Genomic DNA, 12,809 nt, shown 5'->3' on the forward strand with positions numbered 1-12,809 from the left:
CATTGGTATCAGTGTTATAGCCCATTAATCCTAACCGTGACTCCCCACTGCACTTTCCCTTCCCCCAATGCACTATAACTATAACACCACTATCACCAACCTCCACCACTCCCTGAACTCTAATCTCCCCTATTTTCCCCCCTGCCACTAAATTTAAAGGGCCATAAAACCATTGCAGCAAGATATGTGCACGGGTGAAATCTTTGGTTCAGCTAAATCTTTTGTTCTGAATATTTAAATTATTATTAAATTATTTCGTCTGTATTTAGAATATTCAGTACCAGAATAGCGACCATTTGTGGAACATTTACATTTGTATTTGTTAAATAAATGTGCACGCTCCTCTGCTACAGGTTAAAAAGTTAAATTCTCCTTTTGTGCGGGCCCTGGGAGCTGCAGAATAAGGCGGGGGCTCTGGGAAGAAGTGGAGCTGGTTAACGCGGATCTCCAACGCGCTTAGGTAAGTATTTGTAACTATTTAGAAAATGAAGGAATACTGCAGAATTCCTCATCATTCTTTAGTTTTCTTAAAATTTTGTGCTACATTAATTTGGGTATTTGTCTGGTTAAAACGTTATGACTATTTCCGTGTTTTATTACGAATGTGTATTTATTACAAAACAAATGCTCTTCAACTGCACAGCACGATAAAACACGATATCAAAATATGTGCATTTTATGAAGTGTATTACCTATTTATACTTCTTTGGTAGCTTCGGGGAACAGCCCTGCAAAGACAATAGCTGTTCACTCAAGCACCATATGTGGCACAATTTATTTTAGCTCATTTAAAAGGTACCTTCATTTAAAAAAGGAAGTATAAATGTAATAAATATAATTTATCAGTTTTACAATACAAATATATTTATTACCTTCTGTCTTACAATATTTTAGCAAATGTATGTGTATATCTATACTATAATCGCGTTTGTAACTTGTCCGTCGCCATCACCAGTTGTGCACGGATCCTCAAAGGAATGTTGGCTGCGCGAAGCTGTATCCCGATGGATTCCGAAAATGGCAGGGTGGTGGAAGAATCCACCTTCAAACCCTGCCATTTTCAGAATCCACCTGGATGCAGCATAGGCAAACCCGAAGTCTTAAAAAAACACGCAACTGCATGAAATAACGAAAAAACATGTAACCACCCGCAAGAAATAAATAAAAAACACATAACCGCCCGCACGAAATAACAAAAAAACCTAACCGCCTGCACGAAGTATAACAAAAAAACCTAACCTCCCGCACAAAGTATTAACAAGTACCTAAACTGCAAACCCCCACATGGCAAAATAATAAAGTAATTAACCCCTAATCCATGAATAACATAATTAACCCCTAAATCGCCAACCCTCACATCACAATAAACCTAATTAACCCCTGAACTGCCAAACCCTCACATCCCAATACACCTAATTAACCTATTAACCCCTAAACCCCAACATCGCAATAAACCTAATTAACCTATTAACCCCTAAATTGCCAAACCCCCACATCACAATTAACCTAATTAAACTGTTAACCCCTAAACCGCCAAACCCCCCACAACGCAAATAACTAATTTAATTACTAAGCCCCCTAACCTAACACCCCCTAAATTAACCCAATACTAAGTTACAATTAAAATAATAAAATCTAACATTAAATTACAAAAAAAAAACTAAAATTACAAAAAAAATAAACAAAATTATCAGAAATAAAAAAAATTAAAACCTAATCCCTATGAAAATAAAAAGCTCCCCCAAAATAAAAACACCCCTAAACTAAACTACCAATAGCCCTTAAAAGGGCCTTTTGTAGGGTATTGCCCTAAGTTAAACAGCTCTTTTATTTTTAAAAAGTACTAAGTCCCCCCTAACAGTAAAAAAAAAAACACCCACCATCCCCCCAAAATAAAAAAACCTAACACTTAAAAAACCTAAACTACCAATTGCCCCTAAAGGGGCATTTGTATGGGCTTTGCTCTTAAAAGGGCATTCAGCTCTTTTACTGTCCTTAAAAGGGCAATCAGCTGTTTTACAGCCCATTAAATTCCTAAACTTAAAAAAAAAAAAAATCCTATCAGTAAGCCCCAAATAGGTACTCACCGTTCCTGAAGTTCGGCGGAGAAGGTCTTCTTCCAGGCGGCTCCATGATCTTCTATCTTCATCCGGGGCGAAGGCGACGTGGAGCAGAGGTGCAGAGCTGGCTTCCCTGATGCACGGATCCTCAGCGGCGGTCCTCAGCTGCGGCGGCCCTCAGCGGCGTGGAGGCTCCTCATCATGCGATCATCTGTCGCACACTGAATATTGAATACAAGGCACCCCATATTTATTGGGTACCTTGCATTCCAATTGGCTGAAATTTTGAAATCAGCCAATAGGATGAAAGCTACTAAAATCTTATTGGCTGATTTGAACAGCCAATAGGATTTCAGTAGTTTTAATACTATTGGCTGATTTCAAAATTTCAGCCAATCTTCAGTGTACGACGGACATCAGATGAAGAGGAGCCTTCACGCCGCCACAGAGGACTTCCGCCATTGAGGATCGCCGCTGAGGATCCACGCATCAGGGAAGCCAGCTCCGCACCTCCACTCTGTGCCGCCTTTGTTCCGGATGAAGATAGAAAATGATGGAGCCACCTGGAAGAAGGCCTTCTCCACTGGACTTCAGGAATGGTGAGTACCTATTTGTGGCTTATAGTCTTAGGCTTTTTTTTATTTTTTGGGATGGCTTTTTTTTTTAGATTTGGGTTTTTTGGGCTTGAAAAGAGCTGATTGCCCTTTGAAGGGCCGTAAAAGAGCTGAATGCCCATACAAATGCCCCTTTAGGGGCAATGGGTAGTTTAGGTTTTTTTGAGTGGTAGGTTTTTTATTTTGGGGGGTTTGGTGGTTGGGGGGTTTTACTGTTAGGGGTAATTGGTAATTTGTTTAGGTAAAAGGGTTGTTTAACTTAGGGCAATGCCCTACAAAAGCCCTTTTAATGGCTGTTGGTAGTATAGTATTAGATTAGGGGGTGTTTTTATTTTTGGGGGAATTTTTTTAGAGGTATTAGTTAAGGTTAAAAAAAAATATTTTGGATAGTTTTGTTTATTTTTTTCTGTAATTTTACATTTTTTTATTTTGTGTAATTTTAGCTTTGTGATTTTTTTTTTTTTTTTTTTTTTTTAAATATTTATAACAAAAAGAATAATCATACATGTTTCCAGTTACAGCGAAAAAAAACATACAGCTACCGAGAATGCACAATACCAGCAATTACTTAGCAATTTGTTACATTAATTTGTTACTTAAAGTCTTCTATACAAACTCAGGTATACATATCATATGCTACTAACATAAAATGGATATGTATTTAAAAAAAAAAAAAAGAAAAAAAGAAAAAGGATGAAAGGGATACAGCCACCAAAGAGTAGGTAAAAGTGAAATAGATAAGAAACCTAATCTTTATTGGTACTCTAGCATACATTAAATTTTTCCTTTCCCTTTCTTCTCCCCTTTCTTGATTCTGCTTATCTTAATATACCCCCTTGTCTCTTTCTTCTCCAGAAATTGTGTGGTGGATTTGCTAACTTAAAGGATAGAAAACTTGGAATAAAAATCCGATCTGATATCTGGGTGGCGACTTGTGGGAAGAGAGGGGGGCCGGGAAAAAAAAAAAAAAAAAAAAGGGGGGGAGGGGGGTTTCTTTCCTTTTCCTTCTCTTCTCCCTTTTCCTTTTTTTTCCCCTTTCTCTTTTTTTGGGGAGGACAACTCCTTTTATTCGTTCCTAAACCACAATCTAGGAAAGATACCACGGTCTATTTGCTGTTGTACCCAAATGGATGATTGATGTTGGAGGACCGCCTGTCTCTGCATCTCAACAGGGAGAGCAAGAATATAGTTCTTCCATTTGTTATAGAATCTAATAATCTGTTTCGGATTGGTAGCTCTTAAGTTACATTGTTCCATCACCATTTGATGTTGTACTTCTTTCAGGAAGTCTGTAAATTTAGGGGGATTGTGATTTCTCCAATTTTTCAATATTAAATTCCGACCTGTCAGTATGAGCAAGTTAATGAATCTGTTGTTGGGAACAACCACAGTGTAATTACCTAGAAAGAATATCTGATTTAGAGTCAGCTTAAACTTTACCCCCATTGTCTTGTTAGCCCAAAAATTAATCTTCTGCCAGAATTGGGTTATTTTAGGGCAATCCCAGAAACAATGTGTTAAGTCTGCCTTTTCTTTAGAACACTTAGGGCAATTACTTTTAGCCTGACTCCATTTTGCCAGCCTAGCTGGCGTGAGATAAACCCTATTTAATATTTTCAAATGCGATTCTTTCCATGCACTCATACATGTGGCTCCAGTAACAAGTTTAATACTTTGCTTTAAGGTCTCACTCTCTACCCTCAGATTTGCTTCGAGCCACTTATTCGTCAGAGCCTCGATATTCTTAATACCCAGAGACTTCATAATCGTATCATAGAATTGGGAGATAGTGTTCACCCCCTCACGATAATGTGTTATGACTTGCTTAACTTCGCTGTTGTTTATCTCAGGACCTGTTTCTTGTCTCAATTCCTCAAGCCAATGCCTGAGTTGCAAATATGCGTAAAAGCTTGACCTTGGGAGTCCAAACTGTTGAGAGATACTTTCAAACGAACGGAGCCTGAAATGATCATTTTCGCATAGCTGTGATACATAAATCACTCCTCTTTCCGCCCATGCCCCAAATGTCGAAGGAATCAAGGCCGCTGGAAAACTTGGATTGCCTAAGATTGGTAGAACTTCTGATTTCCGATACTCTATTGCCAACTCCTTACAAATATTCTGCCAAGCCTGTATAATAAATTTGAAGGTAATTAACTGATTAATTTTATCAGGTAGTTTGCTAGCTGTATGATGTATGATAGCCTTTAGTGTAAAGGGTTTTATTAGGCAAGATTCCATCTCATAAAATGAGACGAGATTCTTTTCAGTGATCTAGTCTAGAGCGAACTTAGCTACTGCTGCATAGTTATAAAACTTCAGATTGGGACAGGCCATCCCTCCAAAAGCTTTTGGTAGGGTTAACTTAAGTAAGGACATCCGAGGTTTCTTACGTTGCCAAATAAATTGATTGAAAGACTGGTTGAGGAAGATCAAGTCTTTCTTATATAAGAGCAGTGGAAGATTCTGCAAAAAATATAGGAGTTTGGGAAATAACACCACTTTAATCAGCATAATTCGTGCTGTAAGTGAGAGTGGGAGGTTACTCCAACTCTGTAATTTGGTAGCTAGGGCCTTGATGCATTGTTTGAAATTAAGCTCATACCAGAGATTAGGATCCCTAGTGAGTTTAATTCCTAAATAGGAAATCTGAGTGGATTCTATGAAAGGAAAGTTGTTTAGACTTGTAGGTTTACGTATCCATAAAATTTCTGATTTTGCATAGTTTATTTTGTATCCTGAAAATGAGCTAAACAAATTACAAATATTTAATAATCGCGGGATAGACGTTGCCGTATTACTAAGAAATAATAAAAGGTCGTCAGCAAAAAGAGATAGAACTAACTTATGCCTTCCTAACTGAATGCCCTGCAATTCTTGCCTTAGGTAAATTGCTAGTGGTTCAAGAGATAAATTAAAAAGAAAGGGCGACAAGGGACACCCTTGCCGAGTACCACGACCCAACGTTATCTTCTCGGTAGCTTCTCCATTAACTATAATTGAGGAAGATGGCTTATCGTATAACTGCCTGATGAATTGATGGAAAGCGCCTGATATACCAAATTTACCCAATGCCGTGAGAAGATGGTCCCAAATAATGGAATCGAACGCTTTCTCAGCGTCGATTGTGAGAAGTGCAAGATCTGGCTTGGGAGAGTGTCTCTGTCTTTCAAAATTGTTCCAGTAATAATCGAGGACCAACTGGACTTTCCTTAAATTTTTAACCGGATTTCTAGCCATCATGAACCCAGTTTGGTCGGGATGCACCATATATCCTAGAGGAACTTTCAATCTACTAGCCAGAATATATGTAAGAATTTTATAGTCCTGATTCAAAAGTGAGATAGGCCTATATGATAGAGGGAGTTCCAAGTCTTTACCTTTCTTGGGTATCAGAACTACGTTAGATGCTGCGAATATGGGGGATTGGGACTTACTCCCAATAAAGTATTCATTAAATAAATTAACTAGAACTGTTGGAATCTGTTCAAGCAGGAGCTTATAAAACTCTGCGGGCAAGGAGTCTGGTCCAGGTGCTTTCCCCAGTTTTAATTTTTTTATCGCATTGACAACTTCTTCTACTGAAATCGGTTCGTTAAGCCTACGTAGATCTTCTGTCTCAATTTGGGGTAAAATCACCCCTTGCCAAAACTGTTGCTTCGAAGAGAGATTGATCTGCTTAGCTGCATATAATTCTTGATATGTCTGGAAAAAAGCCTCTCTTATTTCTAGGGGATCTGTTACTCTAATATCTCGAAATTTGACTACTGGAATATAATTTTTCTGCTTCCTAATCTTAACAATTCTAGCTAAATATTTAGCTGAGACCCCTTGTGCTCCTGAATAGAGGGCCTTCGGTTTGGTTTCTTCTGAAACCGAGTGTTGTTTTAAGAATATATCATATACTGACTTGCTGTCCTTATAGATTTGCCATCGTTCAACCGAAGGGTTATTGAGATATCTCCTATAATTATTAGCTAGAGTATTTGAGAGCTGCTCCTCTCTTTTCCCCCAAATAACCCGCATTTTTGCCATGTAGGCCTTAATTTCCCCTCTAAAAACTGCTTTGGCCGTTTCCCAGAAAATTTCTGGTTTGTTTAAATATTCCTTATTATCTGCTTTAAATTGAAACCATCTATTTTGGATCCATTTTTTAAAGTGGAGATTGTTAAAAAGATGTTGGGGGAAATGTATTCTATGATTCCCTGAAGGGGTTCTATCGCTCAAACCTATCTCCAATGTAATCACTGCGTGATCCGAGATCACAATGTCACAAATGTCTGCGCGTACCTTCATCTTCAACATATGTTTAGCTATTAAGAAGTAATCAATTCTAGAAAAAGAAGAATGCACACGGGAAACGCATGTGTATTCCCGGCGGTCCGGATTATGTGCCCGCCATACATCTTGTAATGCTAATTTCTTGCAAAATTTTTGGAGAATATCTGTTTCCCTAGCTTTCCTGGGTGCGTACCTGGATCTTGACCTATCTAGAACATATGAATAGGCCATATTGAAATCGCCAGCTACCACTAAATTTTTCCCTGCGTAAAGAAATAGTTTCAAACTAATATCTTCCCAGAATTTTTTATCTATCCGGTTTGGTCCATAGATATTACAAAATACAAAGTTAAAACCATTGATTTCAATCTCAAGAATTTGATATCTCCCATTGAGGTCGTTATCCACTGCAATTATATTATAGTTCAGCTGCTTGCTAATCAAAATAGCCAGTCCTCTTTTAGCTTTATCATATGGGGTAAACACTACCTCCCCCACCCACTTACTTTTGAGTTTAGCGGCTTCTTTAGGTTAAAGATGGGTCTCCTGTATAAGTGCTACATCTGGTTTTTGAAGACCAAGATGTCTAATTATCTGCTTCCTTTTACTTGGGCATGATATCCCACCAGTATTCCAGGAAAGAAATTTTAACTTAACCATTCAAACCAAGGAAAAATTAAAACATGGGGTAATCCAACCTTCATGGAAAAAAAAAAAAAAAAAAGGGAATAATTATTACTGCTAAAAAACGGGCCTCCCGACCCCTCACCACATATTCCCACTCCTCTACCTTTCCCTCTCAACAGATCGTGAGTTTCTTTAATCCTTTTCAGGGAGTCAAATGGGTCTTTATTATCTATCTTAGTTCCCAGTACCAAAGACAAAATAATTTCTGTTATTTTAAATTTTTTTTAGATTGTTTTTGAGGCTATTTTGCCAACTATTGTGTATGTTGTTAAAGGCCTAAACTGTGGCAATATGTCTTTATCTCCTCAAGCTTAGTAAAGCTGTGAGATTCGCCATCTTTATCCAAAATTACCTTTGCAGGGTATACAAGTCTAGCCTTAAAATTGGCTTTTATTAATTGAGAGCAATATGGGGCCATTTCCCTTCGCTTGTTTTGAGTCTCCATTGAGAAGTCTTGGAAAAGAAGAATTCTATTTGGTCCTATGGTAATATTATTATTTTTCCGATAGAGTCTGAGAATGTGAAATTTGTCTTGGAAGTTAAGGAATTTAATGATTACTACTCTAGGTCTTGTGTGTCCGTCTGGGTTTCTTCTAGGTGTTCCTAGTCTATGCGCTCTCTCTATTGGTATTCTTATATTCTCAATGTTGCTCCCTACTAATTTCGGAAGCTGGATAGCTGCAAAACTTATCAGATCCTGAAACTCAGGAGTTTCTGGCAACCCAACAACCCTTAGGTTGTTGCGTCTAGACCTATCCTCCAACTCTTCTATTTTGGCTTGGAGCTGAGAAAGTTTATCTTCGTGTGTATTACTCTTCTGCTCTTGTATTACTGTTCTATCTTCAACCTCTGAAACTCGAGATTCTATCTCATTCATACGAGACGAGAATTGTTTTATTTCATTAGTAACTGATGCCATTTCTTGTTTTAGAGCTTCAAATTGTGGAATAATAAGCTCTGAGATCTGTTGTATTAAAATAGTGTTATCTGAAATGCTCGCACCAGATTCATTCTGAATCTGTAATTCTTGGCTGTTCTCATTAGGTTTGAGCTTTTTATCCTTTGTTTTAGGTGGCATGCTGGGTGATGAAAGTCTAGAATGTGAGATATATCTTTCCATGTAGTTAATGAAAGAGTGAGAAGTGCAGACCCCTTGGTGAATGTTATGAAAGAAAGAAAATTGTCCGTTCACTGCTATTCTGTGCTTAGATCAGCCAAGTCAAAAGTGAATAATGCGAGGCCATAAATAATACCTCTGAATAAAGTTGTGTAAATAGACACAGCAAAAAAAATAAGGTGAGAGGACCAGCTTTCTATATTGCTGGATTGAAGCTTAATACGTGTAGCAAAATTAAAGTGTATCAGATAGTCCACATAGGACTTGAACAAAATATATAGTGAAAAACAAAACACTGTATGTAATATATTGAGCCTAGATTCAAACTACAACAAACAAAGTGAATAAACAGAAAAAAAATACATACACACACCACCTAAACAGTGATACAGTGATCTCAGGTTGTTAACTTTTGAAGAAGAAAAAAAAAAAAAAAAAAGCCCGCTAAATACAGATAGCTTTATCGGCTTTCACCTAGGAAATAGAGTTAGAGTTTTAAACTAAGACCTCTTGCTTTAACCTTCAATGATCTTAACCCTTGTTCAATCTTTCCTCTTCTACTTAAACTTTAAATTTATTATCTAAAATAAAAAAAAAAAGAAGAAAAAATATATCTAACCAGACTAAGCAGAAAAGAGGGGGCTCCCACACGTTCAGGTAACAGAGGGTTTTTCCTGACCCAGTATAAGTAACAGTAAGCTTTAATGACCCCTCTAGGGGCTAAACTTAGGTTTAATTTCCCTCGTAAGGTTTGAGTGAGTTGGGACACCAAGCGGACAGTATTAAAGTTCTATAACCCTTTTTACCCAGATTTATATAACAGTAACATAGTAAGGGCTAAATAACAAAAACTACATCCATATGTTTGTCAGTGCTTTAGTCAAACTTTTAGGTAGTTTAGTATTGTTCAAAAAAAAGTCCTGGATTGCCCATAATGTCTCTCAAGTTGATCAAAATACAAATGCAGATGTCTCTTAACTTCTCCCCAGCTTCTTTTAATAGGGTGTTAGAGTTATATTTGGATAAGGGCAATATCAAACCCACATGTAATATACAAGTCCAAAATAAACTTCGGACCTTACCCTTTCCTTAGGTACCGCCAATTATTAGACCAAAGTCATCATAGAATCCTTTATGCAGTGGGGTAACAACAGTCAATCCCAAATTATGGAGGAATAAACAGCCTTACCAGCCAGAGACAGCGTAACTCCTACCCCCAAGTCCGGTACAGCTCCGAGCCTCGCTCGCTCAAGCAAGCAGATCCGACTTTGTTTGGCGGTTCCGGGTCCGGAGTGCACACTTCCTGTGTCGTGGAACGGTGGGGACAGACTGTAGGTCTTCTGAGCGGGAGCTTCTCCAGCCGCGGTAAGTTGAAAGAGCGCCAATCCCGGACACCTCCGTGATCGCCACCCTGAGCTACCGCAGCCCTGTCTCAGCTCCACTTAAGACTGTTGTTGAATAGGATTTGTCTGATATTCAGAATGGAGTAGATCCGTTTCAGAACGCCTTAGCGTAACGACTCAGCTCCAGAGTCAATCTGCATAAGGGATACCGGTCTCTGCTGTGAAATCATCCAGGTCAGGGTTATACCTCACTGGCCAAGGATAGACGCAGACGGGAGATGTATCTTGCCCTTCAAACTAGAGCTTGGTGCTAGCGTTCAGCATGCTGCTAACTCCTCCCCTTCCGGATCACATGTCTTCCAGCTTTGTGATTTGTAGTTTTTTTTTTTAAATAGATTGCCCTCTGGGCAGGCTTATCACCTAGTATATACAGTATATATATATATATGTGTGTGTGTGTGTGTATATATATATGTATATGTGTGTGTGTGTGTGTGTGTGTGTGTGTATTTATATATATATATGTGTGGGTGGGTGTATGTATGTATGTATATATATATATATATATATATATATATATATATATATATATATATACTGTATATATTTTAATGATCAAAGAGAGAGCACTCACCGTGTAGATAATCCAAATTTATTTAAGCTTAAATAAATTTGGATTATCTACACGGTGAGTGCTCTCTCTTTGATCGTTTAAATGGATATACTTGGGATGCACCCCGGATTCTAACTACAAGTGAGTGCTGGACTCTTGCATTTCTGCATATATATATATGTGTGTGTAAATCAAAGCACTCACTGGTCTTATCAAGTGATCAAAAACTTGTAGTTTATTCCTTAGTGATGTTTCAGGGTATTTACCCCTTCACGACCGTTGGCACTATCGATTGTGATCCATTTGTAATCTAAGTCTAAGGGCCCCATTTATGAAGCTGGGGATGCAGCTTTGGGGCCCGAGCATTGCTGTCTCATGTGAGCAAACCTGATACACTAGTTTAATAGCTGCAGTCTTAAGACCGCTGCTACTTAGCCTCTCCGCTACCTCAAGGTTGGTGGAGTTACATCATTCTGGTCAGGATCGACCGGGATAATTTAGAAGCCCTGCTCTTTTGCCATTGGTTGCTCAAGAGCATATGTGCACGAGCCTTTTTCCCAGACTAAATGGGGACCAGAAATAATGCAAAGTCAGCTCCAGAGCAGCAGTGTACAATTGGAGGTCAACTGAAAGGCAATGGAAAGAGGCATATGTGTGTATGCCTAATAGGCATGTGCATTAGACCGTTAATATGGCAGCGGCATTCACCTATTTTCGGCACCGGCTTTATTAGTATTAAAGTGCTACATACAAGTATCTGTGCAAATCTAGATATTTATGTGTTGCCCTTTAACAGTAATAAATCCAGACCGCTATTTGTAGATTTTGTGAAATAAGTTGCACCATTTTCATAACGAACTCAGGGAAAATTATTTGCTCACAGCAGAAAGCGGACAGAACACGAAAAAGGACCTTGTTACAATGAAAGGGATTTTCAGAATATCTCCATATACTAAATTAAAAGTATTTAAAAGTGACCTTTTATTATGAATATGTGACAAACCCAGAGCAGTCCAAGGATTTAACCCTTGCAAAACTTTGCCGTAGTCAATCAGATGCCAGTTGCAAATAAGTTCTTGCATTGTTCTAAGCAATCACTGTGCAGCATGTCATCAACTTAAAGGGACAGTCAAATCAAAATTAAACTTTCATGATTCAGATAGGGCATGCAATTTTACACAACCTTACTTTTATCATCAAATTTGCTTTGTCTCTTGGTATTCTTCGTTAAAAGTTAAACCTAAGTAGGCTCAGAAACTGATTTCTAAGCCGTTGAAGGCTGATTGGCTAAAATGCAAGTCTGTCAAAAGAACTGAAATAAGAGAGCAGTCTGCAGAAGCTTGGATACAGGTAATCACAGAGGTAAAAAGTGTATTAATATAACAGTGTTGGTTATGCAAAACTAGGGAATGGTAACGGGATTATCTATCTTTTTAACAAGAAATATTGTCAAGAAGACTGTCCCTTTAATGTGTAATATTATGGCAAAGCCTACGCAATGTTAGCATTTTATTTTATAAATTTACACATAGACAGTTCACATGATGCTGTGTACCCTGAGCTGTATAATTCAGGGTACACAGCTATAAATGAAGGGACAAACATCTATTACTCTCAGCTGCCTAATAAGGTTCAAAGAAATAAATTGGGGTGTTTTTGCGCCCCCATGCACCCTGTAGAACTACGGTCCACCACTGGTTGCCACCTTTCTTAAAATAACAGCAGCTGCTCTAATTAGCATATATTTGCATAATAATAACACAGCATAATTCAGAAATGAAAACTGATAAGAGAACATTTTAACTGATCATTTATTTCCCATTAGACCATTTTTTTATCTACATTGACCTGAACTGTAAAAATACCAACCATATTAGTACAATATTCCAAAGGTGGCAACCCCAGCTGTGCCATATCTGCAGGGAGGGAGATGAACCATAAGTGAACTATATTTGGTGACTTTTTTGTAGGAATTCTGCCTCTTCGTTTTTCTCTGATTATTAACAGATAAACTTTGAAGCACCAGGTTACTGTCTGACTCATAACAAATATATTTCTGTCTTTTTGTTGTAAGCCTGACTGCACCTGGCATTG

This window comes from Bombina bombina, chromosome 9, assembly GCF_027579735.1.
Source record: "Bombina bombina isolate aBomBom1 chromosome 9, aBomBom1.pri, whole genome shotgun sequence".
NCBI classification, from domain to species: Eukaryota; Metazoa; Chordata; class Amphibia; order Anura; family Bombinatoridae; genus Bombina; species Bombina bombina.